This window comes from Cygnus olor, chromosome 2 (genome assembly GCF_009769625.2).
Source record: "Cygnus olor isolate bCygOlo1 chromosome 2, bCygOlo1.pri.v2, whole genome shotgun sequence".
NCBI lineage: Eukaryota > Metazoa > Chordata > Aves > Anseriformes > Anatidae > Cygnus > Cygnus olor.
In genome coordinates, this window is record NC_049170.1 from 104,942,377 (window position 1) to 104,960,033 (window position 17,657).

At 38.9% G+C, this 17,657-nt stretch overlaps 1 protein-coding gene across 3 annotated transcripts in view; it reads right to left on the reverse strand.

Moving 5' to 3' along the window:
• LDLRAD4 (low density lipoprotein receptor class A domain containing 4) overlaps positions 1 to 17,657 on the reverse strand; it is a 281,143-nt gene that overhangs the window by 228,268 nt on the left and 35,218 nt on the right. For all 3 annotated transcript variants that reach the window (XM_040549937.1, XM_040549935.1, XM_040549934.1), the window contains one exon: positions 9,256 to 9,339. The gene's annotated coding sequence lies outside the window, so the exon portion shown is untranslated. The remainder of the gene's footprint in view (positions 1 to 9,255; positions 9,340 to 17,657) is intronic.

Consider the following 17,657-nt stretch of genomic DNA (forward strand, 5'->3'; position numbering starts at 1 on the left):
ACAACTGTCAAAACATCCAATCATCCAAAACATGAGAAATTTTCTCCTATCAAGTAGCTACAAAATAAGATTGTTATGAATTTCCCTGATCTTTTCTGGCTCCATAAAATTTGAAATAATTATCCTAAACTTCAAAATAGCTCATTTTTGTGAGAGCTCTTTCACTTTCCGGATGGCAGTCATGTGGTCATCCTTCCTTCGAGTTGTTTTTCGTTTCTAAACATACGCTTTGATCCCCTTGGTCTTGCTGGTAGAGCAGCCGCCTCACACGCACAGTCGCTCTTTGAAGCCTCCCGGCAGTGCCAAGAAAGAAGCAGGCTGTAGCAGTAGGCTCCGTATTCTCTGGTTATGCAACAGATTACATCATGATCAACAAAACTGGATGACTCCAGCAGGGAGCAGAAACGAAGAATTCGAGAGCAAGTTTTGCTTTACATTTTTGAGTGAAGGATTGCTGTTTGGTCAGTTTGAAAGGAGGCAAACATCACCTGGAAGTAAGAGCCGCTCACATCAGAGATTATTCTTCAGTGAAAAGCCCTATAATAAATATTTCTGTCACATGTATCATTCAGTTCTGTTTCTTCCTTAAAAATTTTCCCATTCGCTGTGTAACTGGCAAGAAATATTTGTCTTAAAACGATACCAGCAATTTAAGAAGTCTGATTTACCTACATAAGAACCAAGGGGGTTTCATTCCCCACAGATGAACGACCAAGTGCCAACAGGATGCAGGAGAACGGTCTGGATTCCCCTCTACCTGCAGAGAGAATCTGTGCATCTTACCCATGATACATTCATTTGCCTGTCGTCTGTTCTTGTAGGTATCATACACGACACATTTCTCTCTTCTCTAGTCACTCCAACAATTTTTGCAGCATAAATGATGTAAAGTGACTTTAAAGTGACTCTTTACTGAAAGATAAAGTACCTACTAATTGGTCATGGAGTGAAGGTGTGGATTTTGAGTCTTCATACATGGCAAAAAATATATATATATTGATTTCTTAAGGAAATATCTTGCATAGCTCCGTCACTGTACAACTGGCACATCCATTTATGTTTTCCTTACAGATAATTAGGAAAGAAGTGTTGCACCGCATGAAATAAATTCCTTTAGTCAAGTTCTGACAATGAACGTATAGCAAGAAGGAGAGATTCTATAATATCGAACAGATTAAATTATTTATTGTTTGTAAGAAAGATTTCTGTCATCAGGGCTAATGAACACATGGCAAATAAAAACAAACTGACTTTTTGAGAAAACTAGTTAAAAGCTTTTACACATTCAAGAAAGGACATAAAAGTATTTAAATCTTGGACATAGGAATAAAATCAGTCTGGAACAGTTTAATACAGAAAAAGGTATATGGTTAGTCTTAGTAATAAGAGAGACTTTTCTTATTGTGCTTTAATGTGCTAATTCTAGATTATTATACATTTGTAAACTTGTAAAGCAGTACTGAAGTTGGGCTTTGCTTTTCAAGTTGCTACAAAATTAGCACAGAACATTGTGCATTTGGTTATACTACAAGTATAACATTAAAAATAATGTCACCCCTTAAAATAAAGATTATTAAGTGTGGCAGAAGTCACACGAGCAGTATAATTTGTATACAAATTCAAATTATCATTAGATTGTGAGTAGCTTAAATAAAATCTAAAAAACAAAAGCTCTGTGCTTTGGGGTTTATCTGCAAGAAACATTTTCCACATATGAAGTTGTTTTTTTTATTATTATCTTATATATATACATGGAAACTACTGAAAGGAATAGGTAAGGAATTATGAGCATAATAATGAGTTCTCACAACTCATCCTTGTCTGACACTAAAGAATCAGAGATCTGCATCTTACAGTCTCTCTTGTGCAATCATAATATTTTATTGTATGATGTGACTCTTTAGAAGCACAATTCTAAATAAAATTAGCTGTTTAGCTGGACTGTCTTCATCTCTGTCTTTCTTCAACAGTCAATAATGATTAGAAACCACACACGAGAAATTAAATGGCTTTCCCCTCAAATCATGCCAGAAGAAAAATCACTGATGAGTCAAGTTAGTCTGTAAGTGGGACAAAGAGTATGACTCATAAGTTATTGCTTCAGGTTTAATTCATGAGAGATAAAAAACTCCATCAATAATATAAGATAGAAACTTAACTCTCATCTTAATTACAAAATATAAAATAACATAAATTAACGACATCTTTTCAGTTCTGAATTGTGCTGTTATATGTGTTCATAACAATGGTTTAAAACCACCACCAGTAACCTTCAGCAACTCCTGCAGGCAGTGAAACCTTGCAGAGGACAGTTAGCATGCCACACCACATTCCTAAGCTGTATTCAATACAGCTGCAAACTCTCATGACAACTGCGGGGCGCAAAGGCAAAGAGACCATTCTGGCTGAAATTACAACGACAGACTCATTAAGGCACAACTCAGGCACTGCCAGTACCTTAGATAATACAAATTTCTAAAATCAGTTGAGATTTAGTAAAGCTACTTAATTGTTCTTGTTGTTTCCACCCTCCCCACTCCTCTCCCAAATGTAATGTTTAGGTAAATTAGACTACAGCACTAAAAACTATCTCAGTGCAATGACATAAAAACAGAGGAACCAGTGTCTGCAGGACAGACATCACCACTGCTCCTTTCAGACAACAGCTCAGATACGCAGCACCTTGTCAAAAATCACCTCTGTGCCTGAGCTTTTATAGCAAATCAGGTTTTCAAGTGCACTCTCCCTCCCCTGGCCTTCAAATTTACGACATTTCTTTTCTTCCAACTCACATCCAAAAACAGAGGCTCTGAGAAGCAATTCCAATTTAAGCCCAAAGGATATTTATCATAAGATTATTTTTAATATTTATAGTAGAATACATAGTCTAAACATATAAAGTCTAAAAAAAAAGTCTAAAGTCTAAACATATAAAGAAACAAAATATATATATATATAGATCCAGAGGCTTTTTTTTTCCATTAGGGAGCTAAAAAAATAATAAAAGCATCTAAAACTCCTTCAAAACCCTGTATGACCTTGCTGTTCAGTCATATCCTTCAAGTTGACCACTGAAAGAAATGTACAGTAATGCTCATTTTCCCACATCTCCCATCACAGACCAAATGACAGTTCTGTCACTGGAAAAGGATTGGCAAAATATTTTATGTAACTGTAACTGTTTTACAAAAAATAAAGAATTAAAAAAAAATAGCCACTTCTGTTAACACTTCACAATTTAATCATACCTCGTACTTGCACCGCAGAAAACACACAACAAGATTAAATTTCTAATATTTAGCTGGATTTAAAATGGATGCTGCTTTAAAGAAAGATTATCAAGTGCTCTTGTAGGTGCAACCTGAAAGCATAAAAAGTGAGCATGACCTTGGGTTCTTCCTTCATATTTGGCAGTATTTCTTCTTTAGCAGTTTAAAATCATCAGAACAGTAAGTACTAACATGGACACTACTGAATACACATGCTTTCAGGAAGGATGATGAAAATTACTCAAATGTGTGTCTTTTGTTTTATGTGCTCATCTACATTCCTCCCAGGAGCAATATATTACCCGTGTTACTGCTATGAACAAGTAAGTGACATCCCAAGAATGGCCATTTATTAATAAATACTTCACTCGTTCTGTGAAATTAATCTTCACATGCACCCAAGAGGCAGGAAATTATTAGCCAATATTTCCCATGTGGAAGCTGATGTCATGTTATAGACTGTCCTAGTCCTTGCAGTGATTCAGGTGTCAAAGCTGTAAGTAACAAACCATAAGAAACCCTGCCTACTATGTTCACTCAACTGTTGAATTTTGCCTATCCGATAAGAAGGAAACCATCAGGATGATGCTGTCTTGTCATAACTGAGATGGAAAACCAGCATTTATTAAAAGCTGTTAGAAGCTTAAAAATAATCTTACTATTAAAAGGGGAAACACAAAAACACGATTTATCAACTGGTTTCCCTTTCATCTTCCAAGGACATAAGGGTGATAACTATTACGGAGCTACTCAAATTACACAGGCCTTCGTTTGGAACAAACATATTTCATACAGGACTTGAGAGCATTTTCTCTTTCTAAATGTACTGACTTCTCTTTACCTGGCTCCAAGTTCTCAGATACCCCCTATGTCTCAAGGTGAACTGAATGCTAAGAGGGGATATTCCTACTGCTCCCAAACCAAGCAAGATAAACGCTAAGAGTTCAAGAGAGAGATGTTTTGCTGTACAACACAAACGTCTTGTGGTACTCACAAACTGCAGATGCATTACAAAGGTGGAAGTTTATCCATATGTTAAGAAAAAATTATATATATATATATACACACACACATACACCTTCCTGTGCATAGCAAAGTATTTCTGCTACCACCCAAAATCAAGGAAGCAAGAACTTGAGAAATAGCAAAGTTCTAATGAATTTTTTAAAATTGTTTAGGAGTTCTGCACACAGATTTGAGTGAGTTCAAGGTTTTGTGCAGGCTTCTTCGATCTCAACTGTCAACCTTTTGCTTGTGCTAGACATACTGATGAGGAAATCCTCTGAGCATGCATCAGCAGCAGCCCGCTGCAGGAATGTCTTTAGGAATGTTCCAGAAAATCTGCTGTCTAAGTAGTTCCTTCCTTCTCTCAAGTTCCTTAAGTTCAAAAGAAATGAATAGGATAAATTCTGGTGAGCACAGACTGCAACTCTTCTGTATTATCACACCCAAGAACATCCTTTTGTTCGTTTCTCAGCTGGCTGAAGACCTCAGCTGAGCTTCTACTGGTACTACTTTCTTCATAAGGGTAACACGTGTTTACACTGTCCCTCTAAAACAATCAGAAGACGCCTTGCATCTCCACACTTGCTACAAGCCTGTATACCACAGCACACACACACACAACAATGCTCATTTCCACCATGCATTTCAAACCTTAAAGACAAGCAGACAGTTCAATCTTCCCAAAGTCAGAACAGAGCTACCACAGCATATTCTTCTGTAAGAGCTGAGCCCATAAAAATGTTATTAAAAGCAAAGGAGTAGGGGTTGGAATAGCAATAGAATCAGATAAGCAAATGTCAGTCCAAAACATACTTGCAACAAAAGATTCATTCCATTGCCTTCTACGTATGCAAAAAAGCAACAAGTGACATCTGCCTCAAAGAAAAAAAATATTTATGTATATATATATATATATATATATATATACACACACACACACACTTTACGTAAGCCTGGAAGCAAGATTAAACAGAAAATACATGATGGACCCTTCTTCTTCAAATGACTTCTCAGTCCTCACCTTGTTTTGTGGGCAGTTACACTGAGCTCAAGAGGAATTTTCTCGTGTGCTTTGTGCACAGGTGTCTACAAGATCAAGACTCAGTTGTTGACCCATTATTTTACCTGTGTTCAACAATCATTCCGATGCCAGACACGAGAGAGCGGTGTTTAATATAGAAGTGCATGGTTTCAAAATGAATCAAATGCATAATCAATTATAAGCAATGAAATTTTGCACTTAACTGAATTTCAAAGGTCACTCAAGTTCAGCTCTAGCCCTTCAGCTGATCATCTAAACAACTCACTGCCTCTCTAGTGGTCAGTAGTGATAGACAGGTAAGTCAAAATCAGTATCAGAGAGCTGAAGAGCTAAATGCTTCTTACAGAAGTAAATACTTACAGAATAAAAATTACGTATTTTGTCAATTATAATACAAATAAGCAAAATAATATCAGAAGTTCACACTTTTTTGTTCTAAATATAGTAGTTTTCTATAAAGGGATAAGTTTGCTCATACGTGAGAAAGGGGAATGAAAGCTGGGGTACCTCCCATCTAGTGGTACCCAAGCACAATGGGATCCAACAATTCATGTCTCCAAAAGCAGATGTTCTTGAATTTCGCACTCCTTCCTCAGTCACAGTAGTCAAAACCATTATTAGGTTCTAATAAAAAAAATGTTTCATGCTTATGAGTGTATACAACATTTAAAAAGGGGTATAAAGACTGTTTCACTATCTTCTGCATTCTTGCTTTAATAAGCAACTTCTTAAACTTTTCCATAATGCTTCTTGTTATGTAAATATCAATTTTCTGTCTTATATCATTTTCAATAGAGCAGTATTTGATAGGATTTTCTCCAAAAGCAAGCCAACAGAAACATATAAAATTTAGAAGATGCAATGCCTCAGTGATGCTTTATTATATTTTCTCCTATGAATACGTCCTGAAATTTGGGCAATCCACTATAAGAAAGCAAACAACCTCTAACAACAAGAACTTAGTCTTTGCAAAAACCTCCTCGAGGGTCCCCAGAGAACAGGACAATCTTACCACTTCGTGGAACAGGCTCCAAACCACTGAAGCAAGTGCAAGCTAGATGGGAAGAGTTAAATAAAGCTGCTAAAATTCAGCAGCATTGCAGGCTATTCCAGTCTACGGTTACTATAACCTACACTGGGTGTCCTCTGCATAAGCACCAGTGTGACTTTGTGGACTGCTGAGACTCAGTCTGTTGCAACTGGCATAAGTTGCCACAGGCGAGTAATCACAAGAAACTGACCTTGGCAAAAGCACATTTTACACTTCACTGCTGTTCAACTGTGTTAAACTAAAGAGAGAGCAAGTGAGCACGAGGGAAAGCGAGAGGGAGAAGGAACAAAGGGGGACAGACAAAAAGCATAAAAGTGATCGCAGCCATTTTCAGCTTTACCTGCAGATCCGACAGAGGTACGCCGGCCGCCTCCAGCGCACAGCCCTACTGCTCTTGCTCATGCAGACCTGCGGGGTATCGTTTCTAAACCAGGGCTTCAAAGGGAAACTGGGGGATGAGGGGCAGAATTAATTACTAAATAAGGAATTAATACCTAAAAAAAAACTCACCACCTTACAACAAGGAAAAATCAAAGCAGAGAAGGCAATTACAACTTCACACTTTCCTACTACCATATTACAGACTGAACAAGGATTTATGTTCTTTCTCCCTGTTTGGCAACACCGCTGTTGGAATAAAGACTAAATGTATTCCTCAAGGTGTGCAAGACATTTCAGTCCTGATTTTCAAGTTTCAGTGTGACCTTGACTTCAGAGGCTCTCAACAGCCCGGCAGCAATTAGCAGGAACTAGCATGGCTGAATTCCCCCTGCTGTACACGAAGTTGTGTCCCGTCCTCACTACCTTCTAAGTTTCCTTTGGTTTCGCTCAGTTATCTCCCTGTCATGTATTTTTCTTTTTTCTGCATTTGACTTTTTGGTATTGATTACCACACCTCCAAAGAAACAGGACCTGGCAGAGCAAAGTGGCGCAGGATCCTATGATTAGCACTAACCCACATCCTGATCAAACTTCACAGCAAGCTTAACACAAAGATCTAACCTGGCGAGTATTCTGGGTTTCTAGGACGTTCGGCCGTTGGAGCAAAGCACACAGAAGCTTTGTAGGAGTTACAAAAGAGCCCGATCACTCTCCACTTAGGAAGTGCACAAGGTACACAAGTCTAGACAAAATAAAATAAGACTGCATGCATTTTATATCTCATTTACCTTACCACTCTAAGGTTCTCTAAAAAGAAAGCCCACCTACTACATGCAGGTTCCCTTCCAAATCCTGAAGGCTGCTCCTCTCCTGTGTACATGGTTTCTCCACTCCTCATCTGGTCCCATAATTAACTCAAAAACCCTGCTACAAAAGCCAGACGTTGCTCCTCTCACATATCCAAACCTTTTACATCTCTGTGCGTCTCCATTCCCCTATTCCAACTCCACTTTCATCCATTTCAGTCCTTCAAATGTCATTACCATACGTAGGCTAAAAAAGTCACTTTTTTTTTTTTGACACGGCCATGTTATTACCTCAAATCATGCCCATCTGAGTGAGAGCCACCGTGGTTTAATGACCTCCACTGTCACTGGCCGGGGAGATACAAGACTCAGCCCTGACAGCAGATGGCTGATTCACACACACTGGCGTTCAGCAATTCAACAACGATATGATCACGCTTAGTCTATGAATTATATAAACAGCAATTCCATGAAGCATAACTTAAAATTTCAAGGGACTCAAGTACTTCCAAGCCTGAACTTCAGATCTGGGTCAAAAAGGTGTCAGCTGTGGATCTGCAGAATTTTAATCATCTCACCAGATTGTAGCTCTCTTTCTCACAAATAAATGATGTTTGGAAGGCCCACAGGCATGCTTTGTGACAACAAGCCAGGACTCTGCCTTAGGGGGCAGGATGGGCTACCAAATCGCTCGCTTCTTCTATGTGGTATGTAAAAAAATATTGCAATGTCTAGGCTGGGAGTAAACTGATGTCTGTTTTATTTTGCTGACTGTGCACTTGGACACAAAATTTAATTAAATCAAATTTGTACTGGCTTAGTCCTGTAATAATTAGCTATAGAAGCTGAAAAAATAAATCAAAGATTGCACTAGTTCTGCAGCATTATGCTTTCAGGTTCAGCTATGATATGGTCACCATTTCTCACAACGGAGCAGAGCAAAATAAAGAAAAGAGCGACAAGAAAATAAGTACCTGAAAGGTACTCAGGAAGAACATTCATGTTTACTAGCCCCAAAGTAAGCATATCATATTACACAAGAGCACCCTCAGCTGAAAGCAGGAATGTAATGTCTTTTACTTATTCAATCCATAACCTAAACAGGTTATTGAATTATGCTCTCTCTCTCTGTAACTGCCTCTCAGACTCTGACACTGCACCACGTTTCAGAAGTACTTGTCATTCAATGCCAAATGAGCCATCTGACTTAAGAATTCAGCAACTAGGATCTCATTTTCAAGTCATTTTTCTCAGTAGGTTAAACAGTAATATTAACTGGGTCTTCCACATCCTGGCAAATAATTAGCAATATACTGGCTGCTCCAAGCATATCACTTCTCTCCTCCTTCCTTCTTCATCACTTTCACCTGAGAGATTTCCTTGAAACCAGTATATTTCCACAATATTATTTCCAGGGCTAATAAATCAAAATATGCCAATATCTAAAAATTACTAGTAACGTTTAGCTACAGTTATGCATATGAATACTTATCTATACACACACGTCAAAACATGTATGAATACATACTTGCAATCAAATATGTATCAAAAAGATCACATTACGGTAGGGCTGAAATGTTATTGGCATGAGATTAATTTGACTAAAGTATTCCTCTACTAACAAAAGAATAGTTTGTTTGAATTATATTTACCTTTCTAAAAGTGTTTCAGAAAGAAAAGTCTTGTCTAGTTTAAACTCACCCAATACAACATAGTGATAACCTTGAAGTTCAGGGAGTCAGGAGATTCTTCCTGTTCCTTCTGCTTATGAATATAGAGCGTGATCTACCAGGAAAATAAAAGAAAATAAAGTGAAAAAGACGTTTGGCAGACGATCCTTCATGTTCTCAGTGGGTCAGTATTTTCAAGATCCTTACAAAACACTGTGCTGCCTCCAGAAGATCAGTCACTACTGGATTTCCAGAAAGATTTCCCATCAGATTGTGTTCTTTCTTAGGTATCTCAATAAACCACACCAGCAATTCATTTTTCCATTTGAGATACTCTGAGGCTGTCTTCACTGTCTTAAGCACAAAGATATTTAAGTGATAGGCCTGATGCTCTTATTTTAAAACTATAACATACAGATTGCATTTTCTGCTATAAATTTAAATTTAGTGTCAGGCAATTTGTAACTTTTTGTTTGAACTTACATTTAAGATCACTAAACTAAATGTTACAGATCCTGTGCTCTGAAATGCTTTTAATACACTTTACAAAACCAATAACAACCCCTGAAACTTAAGTAGAACCATGAGAAACATAAAATACCCTTTCTCCCATTAGATACTTCATTTAATCAACAGCTATTCGTACATAGGGTAAGTACTCAGCAACTCTGCTGAATAAAGATGTTTTAGTCTAATAACAGCTGTGGAAAGTTCAACAAACTTTATTTTCTGCAGTCTTCCGCTACCTCTGGGATTTCCACTTTCTACGTGACTTCACTTTTTCCTGATAGCATGCTGAACATGTAACTTTGCAGATATTTACACTGTATAATATCACCACAATCGTTCTAGCTCTTTCAGTAATAACAAGCAAATTCGCAAAAGCTTTGTGATTTCACAGGCGTGTGTGTGCCTCTCTCTCGGTACCCAGGCCGCCTTGCCAATATGTAGGATTAAACTTTTTCCAAGGTTGAATAAGCCACCATCTGTCTATCTTGTGTGGTGCTGTGCGCCATCCGGGAGACTTGTCCCTTAGAGCATGTTTCTACCATATGTCACTCCTGAGTGATCAGCTATGCCAAGACATTAGGGAAAAAATGACTAAGTCTCGCTGGAAAACCCGTTCAGAATTCCAGAGGAGGTCTGCCAAGGCTGTATTTGCAAATAACTTTGCATCCACCATTTTTTGCATATCTTGTATGTAACAATGAATAAACTTTACCTGAACTGACAAAATTATTTGGATGATGTAACTGCCATCAATTGTCTAGATCTCATGGACTTTTTAATAAGCCAAAAGACTCAGGTATGATGTGTTTTCAAGGAAAATACACGGAACTGTTATATAAGAATTGTGATTTTTATCATAACAAAGGTAAGCAGAAAGGGAGGAAAACAGACACAAACAATATATTTCAAAAAAGACCCTACTTGGTATTTTAAAGCCACAAGTTAGCAACTTCTTTCAAAATAATCACCTAAAAATACTTAAGGCAACTGAACGCAAGAAGTCTTCCTAAGAAATAACTGTAAAGTGCTTGCCTGCATGCAAACTAATCAGCTAAACCACATTTATACCAGTGATATATCATAGTTCATGCAATTAGAATTTGTCTAATAAAAATATGATTCTATCCGATTTCAGATTTAAAGAACCATTTTATGTTCCAGTTCCTCAATTATTAAATTAAAGTTCAAGCCAGCATTGTTCTGATGGCCAGCTCAAGGCTGCTCATTTACATAACTGACTTTCAAGGGCACTTCATTATGCAGCAATTATTATCAACGAAGAATCTACCAGATCTTCTAGTAGAACATTAAGGAAGATGTTCTTGAAAACACTGAAAGAAGAGAGAAATCAGTAAATAGTGATTACAGCCTCCCTGAGTAAGCTCAGCATGGGAAAGGAAATCTATTCCTAATGACAACAGTAAAAGTATTAAATACCAGTAGACAAGTTATAGGAATTATTACATTTAGTGAAAAAGGTGAGATGAGGGGCAATACCAAAATCCAAGAGAGGATGTTCATGGAGGTACGAGGGTCCTTTGCCTGTGTTTTTTGCTTTCAGTTTGGACGATCATTGAATAAGGGGAAGATGTGAAATATAAATTCACTACAGCCTCTTGGGATTTGTGGGATGACAAAGGGCAACAAAAAGCAGAGAAAGTTCATGCTACATGAAGAAAATAAACAAAAAGAGATGATTATTAAAGGAAATGGAGATAAATTATCACCTCTGAAGGGATTACTTTCTTTTTAAATGTATCTAATTTAAACAGTCTTTCTATGCAGAAAAAGTGAAACTTGAAAACAAGAGAGTATTTCAACCAGATGACAAGAAACAAGTTAAGCTATAAAGTAACGAAAGCCTCATACTGCAAGGCTGACTTGAGGACCAGAAAGAACAGAGGAAAAGAAATGCACAACAGTTAAGCACGACTGGATCGCTCGCCCACATAACACACTGCACAACTCTGAAGCCAAGGTATCTTTGGAAGGGTTCAGCTCCACCGTGGCCCACTCGGGCAGCCTGAGGTGTCCCCACTGCTCAGCCAGAAGACACCGAAAATGCTGGTTCTGCAACACCTGCTCCGTGCTGACCCTTCCCTCTCAGTGTGAACTATTAGATGAAGATACATCTGCTCTGCCTGGCATAGAATCATAGAACATCCCGAGTCGGAAGGGACCCACAAGGATCACCGAGTCCAACTCCTGGCACCACACAGGTCTACCCAAAAATTCAGACTCTGTGACTACGAGCACAGTCCAAACGCTTCTTAAACTCCAACAGGCTTGGTGCTGTGACTACATCCCTGGGGAGCCTGTTCCAGTGTGCGACCACCCTCTCGGTGAAGAACCTCTTCCTGATGTCCAGCCTGAACCTGCGCTGCCTCAGCTTGACACCATTCCCTCAGGTCCTATCAGTGGTCACTAAAGAGAACAGATCGGCACCTGTCCCTCCACTCCCCCTCATGAGGAAGCCGTAGGCCACGATGATGATTCTCCTGGTTCTTCCACCTACTGTAGGTCCATCTTCCCATTGGTATGAAATGGTGACACATACAAGTTACGAGTAACCTAGAGTGTACTGCAAATGGGAAAAAGAGGAAGGGAAGAAAATTTGTCAGAAGTTGCCAATTTGGATTTTTTTTTTTTTTTTTTTTTTACTCTGGATGAGCACTTGCACTATGAAGCAGGTAAAGAGCTTCCTCGCAGAAGCAGCAGCCCCGTAGCTTCTGCACTATCATCCCCTGCCAGAAGTACAGTAGAGCTGATAGCTTCTCCTGCAACAGATGTTAAGATGATCCTCACGCATCTGCAAGAAAAATCTATGAAGTAAACAATATAAAGGGAGAAAACACTGGAAGGGGAAGAAAGATGATTTTGTTCTTTCCCTTCATGTTCAGCTGAGGATGCTCAGGATCTATCAATTGTTTCTCCCACAGCAGTGTAGACATATAATCAAGAATCCTAACAATCTTTAGAAAAAGAACATTTTTGAATTTGATTTAATCAGGATGAGCCCCTCAGAAGTGCTCACCACTACAGGCAGCATTACTTTGTGTTCCACTTTAAACACGTGGCGAGCTTCACCACTCGCTGTTCTCACCAACTTTTTAGGAAACTTTCCTATGTTCCTGGAATTCATGAGCTCGGGACTCACACAATCACATTAAAAAGCATTCCTTCATGAATAAAATCACTCTGTGGCACAACGAAACAACTCTATTACATAAATGCAAAACTTAACTGAAACAGCTACTGCTAAATGTAAAAGCAGCACAAGTAAAAGGCAGCTACAGTGAGGTCTATTTCCACAGGAAACCTCATTTAGAGGGGAAGACTGCGGAGAAAGTGTTTACAGACAACAAAGGCTCTCTGAGAACAAGGCCAAGCCATAAGAGTTGCTATATTCTCTGAGCCACCCATCTGCGGGATATGTCCACTTTTCCCACATTCATTCATCAAAGTTCATTCCCCAGTAGAGGCTTTGGGCACTAACTGGCAAGAGGGTTGGTTGATTTTTTTTGTTTAGTTTTGTTTTCTTTTTTTTTTTTTTCCACTGACCAAGACATAAAGGAGAAAATAGAGTGTGGTGGGAAGCTATCAAATGTCACTAAAAACCCCAGAGGAGCCAGTCCTCTAATAAAAAGTCAACTGTGCGAGCACAATGGTACGACAACATAAAAAAGAGCTTGTTGCTCAAAATACTAATGCAATATTAAAACAAAACACAGTCCCTTTTCTCATCAGTAATCGGTATTCATAAATCAGCTCCAACAAAGAAAAAAAAACCTCCCTACCTGTGATGTAAATGTAAATTGAGGTTTATTAAGTTACCTTTGTTAGGGGTGCAAAAATAGGCATTGGGATGGGGGAAGAAAATAATTTTTAAAAAGGTTTGTTTTTTCCAAGCAAAGAGATAAAGCAATTTCCCTCATATACCTTTCCTCTTCTTCACGTCCCCCCTCCTCCACGTTGAACCCAAGAAAATCTGCCATTGCTTTAGGTCAAAGGAAAAACAGGCCCAGCTGCCGTAAGCCAAACAACGTACAGGTTTGCTATCTCCCCTGCTGTTTTGGCTCGAGCTCTTCAGACTGGAAAATTCAGAAGCACGATCTCCCAAGCTCTATAAATGCCGGAACCATCTAAGAGGAAAATAGGACAAGGCCACCCCCAGGCAAGTTTGTACTAAAATCTGCTGGCTGCAAGGCAAAAATACAGTAAACATCACATAGGGACAGACTGCTCCTTGGAAAATATTCCACACGAACAATACAGCTTCCAAAGAAAGGTTGCGCTGAAGCGACTTCTGGAGAAAAAAAAAAAGCAGTGTTTTAAGATCTTTGTGGGGAGTTAGCAAGCTAATGGCACACTCAACAAATTGTGTGACAGGCAATATGCTTTTGACATAAATCCAAAGAAGAAATGTAAAAGCAACATTGAATGTTCCCTACAACGCGCTAACAAATGCGGTGTCCTAGAATAGTCCTGCAGTTTCCTCAGGAAATATCTTTTTTGTCTGACAATTGATTCCGTGGAACGAAACAAGTAATAATAAGCAATTAAGCCATCAATATTTTCTTGTCTTTTCAGGGACAAAACTTTAAGTTACATTTTTGCAGTCCTCGAGATATGATCTTTGCAGCTGATCATTGTATGTTTTAATGTGCCCTGTATTGACTCAACCTAGAAAAACAAGCCAAAAACACAAGTCGAAACATCCTTTTTCCTGTGTAGCTCCAATTTGCAGTAGCAAGAAGCTAAACAACATGCTCTCCTCCAGATGGCTGAAATAAAAAGAACACTCTTTCTGATTAATTAGGAAACAAACGAATCTGCTGTTAGCACAACAAGTTACCATCAGGAAACCTGGGCTCCCACTAAACTTTGGTATTCATGCTTGCTCTGCAACTGTGTTCAGGACCTTCCCAAGATCTGTCTCTCATTTCAGAAGCAAAACATTACACACAAGTCCATCGAAGTACCACACCAAATACTGCATTGGTATTTATATGTATTGGTATTTATAGTATATACTACAGACAAATAATCCTGCATGAGAGAGAAGTTTCCTAAAAGAGAAAACGTCCATCGGAATAAAAATGAATGGAGGCCTTGTAGAGCTGTGAGAAACCACCACTGGCAGTGTCTCTGTGTAAAAACTCATTCAGGGTTCAACGAGCAATGGAGGCTCATGCGTGCATACTCCAGCCCTCCAGCTGGTCCAGGAAACCAAAATCCCCAGACTAGATACAGCACAAGGAGCAAGGATGTGACAGGCCGAGCAACAGAGGCCAGCCCACAGTTCCCTGACGAGGCTGCCAAGGCTGACTGCTAACATCTCCAGCGAAGGTTCACGGAAATAGAGGAGCAGGCACCAGGGATGGAGGGGGGAAAAGGCACAAAGCATACACAATACTCACAAAACACAGGCACACGCAACGTGTTGCAATAGGTGTTGCTACTGATGCAAGTCTCCTGAGGAAGGAGGGGACTGAGCTCACCCAGCTCGGGGAGGTGAGGGGAGCTGCACCAACAAGTTTTCAATATCCTCATCACTCCTCTGCTTTCAGGGGAAGACACACGTAGTTTCACCAACACAGCCTGAGCTACAAAACTGGGAAAGGCGTATTCAAGAGAAATATACCATGTTGTCAAGATGATGATACCAAGGCAGCGAGTTCCCAGCTTTCTAGGCATGAACAATTGCTTTTATGCCCCAAACCTGGGACCCAATATTTCAGTAGCAGTGGTTAAAGGAGGACTGCTTGAGAAGAAGCCAGCAACTCACTGAGAAGGAAGCAGCCACATCTAGGGGCTAAGACACCATTTCACCACTACCTCCAATGAAGAGCAGCATGCCTTAAGAGGGCATAAATATAAAAGCCCTTATAAATTAGAGTACTCCTGCTACGTGCACAACTGAAGTTATCAAACACACTGAGAGAATTATTTTCTAGGGGCAAAGGGAATGGTAGAGACATTTACTGGAAACTAAATCCACAATTTTCAAAATCCAGGTACCCTGAACCCTCTGAAATAATTGAGGAAGCTGGGAGACTAAATAAGAAAAAATAAAAATCCTTCTTCACACATGAAAACTTATAATATTATACACAGTTATAATTAGTATTAATTCAGCTAAGCGTGCTAATCTCACTTTTCCTTATAGACCTGTAATAGTTGCCTACTGCAGAAAATAAAAGACAACCAAAATCTGCAGTAGTCCATGAAAAAACTTATGTTTCAAAGTGCACCCATCCACTACATCAATTACACAAAAAAATGGACTTTTTTGAGCATGTACCATCAGAAAGTGGATCCATGTAAACTTTCAAACACAATATTCTTTGGGACTTTGTTTCACGAAGACCCACCTCTTTCCCTTTGCTTATACTCCTTTTCATACCGCCTAGGACTTGTGTTGGAAGAGACACTGAACAGTCACACCTGTCCACCATCCCCTTTCACTCAAAATATTGCACACCTCAAGCACACACTCCAAAGTCTCTTCTTTCCAGGATAAAAAGAGACAGTTTACTCTGTATGTAAGCTTTTCTGTATCTGTTACGAATACTTTCTCTAAATTTTTTCCAGCCTACTGTATCATTGCTGGCTGAGATGACAGAAACTGCACATACTACTCAAGATGCTGGTGAGCCATGAATTTACACATCAGCAACAATGATGATGTCCTTTTTTACTCTCTTTTCCTTTATTAACAACGCCTACCATGTGATTTGCTTTTCTGATCAGTGCAGAGCTCTGAGTTCATTTTACACTGCTGTTTATCATAACCGAGTCATTCATGATAACAGTCAGCTCAAAGCTCATCACTTTTTAGTGGAACTGCAGTTATTTCTCTCCCTGTAGATCACTTTCCATTTATCTGCACTGAATTTTACCTGCGATAAATTTTACTTACCATTCTACTACCCAGTCACACTGCCTTCTCCAGCATTCCTCCAATTCCGTATGGTTCACTCCAACCTTACTACCACAAACACATGAATATCATCAGTAAACTTTCCCTCTTCATTGGTAAGCTCCTTTTCCAGTGTACTTGTTGAGTACACCAGTCCAACTCCATGGGTTGGAAGGGACCACTGCCAGAAGGGACTACTTATTCCTGGCCTTATTATTCCCACCTTTTAACAATGTGTTAGTCCACAACCTGACGCTCCTTCCAAAGCCTCTGAATGTCTTCCAGATTTTTTTATTCAGTTGCACATTCACCCCTCTCAATGAGCCTCCTTGAGTTTGAGAGGTGCCACTTCCCTTCATAAAAGAAAAGGTGACTCTTCTCCAACGATTATATTCATTCAGGTAACATTTGAAAATATCATCTTATGAAGTATAAATTATCCTTGAAATTGATGAATTCTCTGTCTTTGCAAACAAGACTTCAGGGAACAAAGTAATATAATTCTGTGGTGTTCTGTTTTTTGTTTTTTTTTTTTCGTTTTGGTTTGGGTGTGTTTTTTTTTTGTGCGTGTGTGTGGTTTTTTTTGGTTGGTTAGTTTGGAAGGTTTTTTATTCTTGTTGTTAAAAAGATCCATAAGCATTTCCTTATTTTAAAGCCAAATAGCCAAGGGATGTATGGTATCACTAAACTCTCCCTTTCTATACAGCCTTGTATATGACTAAAAAGTGGGAAAGGCACAATAACAACAATTACTCCTCTTGTAACTCTTCCACGAAAACAAGCCCTTATTCATTTTTCTAACATTTTTTAATCTCTAGAATAAAAAATAAGCAAATATTAAAAATTTAGTAATTACTAAGACAAATTACCTATTTTTTATTGCTCTTTGGCAGATGTGTGGAACTGCTGACAATTGCATAGCACCAGAACATTTTTTGACTCAGCAAGTTACGGCTTCTCCCAAGTCTTCTGCTTGTTCCTAGATAAGTTTCTACCGTTCT